The sequence below is a fragment of the Alligator sinensis genome, unplaced genomic scaffold, assembly GCF_000455745.1.
Source record: "Alligator sinensis unplaced genomic scaffold, ASM45574v1 scaffold798_1, whole genome shotgun sequence".
Lineage (NCBI taxonomy): Eukaryota > Metazoa > Chordata > Crocodylia > Alligatoridae > Alligator > Alligator sinensis.
The window spans coordinates 2,177,382-2,177,783 of record NW_005842138.1 but is presented as its reverse complement, the minus strand read 5'-3'; positions in this window follow the sequence as shown (position 1 = coordinate 2,177,783).

Here is a 402-nt window from a genome sequence, read left to right as displayed (position 1 = left end):
ACGTCCCCCCAGATACTGGTGGTCACCCGTGATAAACTTATAGGTGGCCATCAGATCACCCCTGAGCCTGCGCTTTTCCAGGCTAAAGAGCCCCAGGGCTCTCAGCCTGTCATCGTAGGGTCTGCTTCCCTGACCTCTCATCAGGCGCGTGGTTCTTCTCTGGACTCTCTCAAGCTTCTCCACATCCTTTTTGAATTGTGGAGCCCAAAACTGGACGCAGTACTCCAGCTGCGGCCTCACCAAGGCCGAGTACAAGGGGAGAATGACGTCCCAGGATTTGCTTGAAAGCATCTATGGATGCAAGCCAGCGTTTTGGTCGCTTCACTAGCTGCAGCATCGCATTGCAGGCTCATGTTCATCTTGTGGTCAATGATGACCCCCAAGTCTCTTTCTTGCATAGTG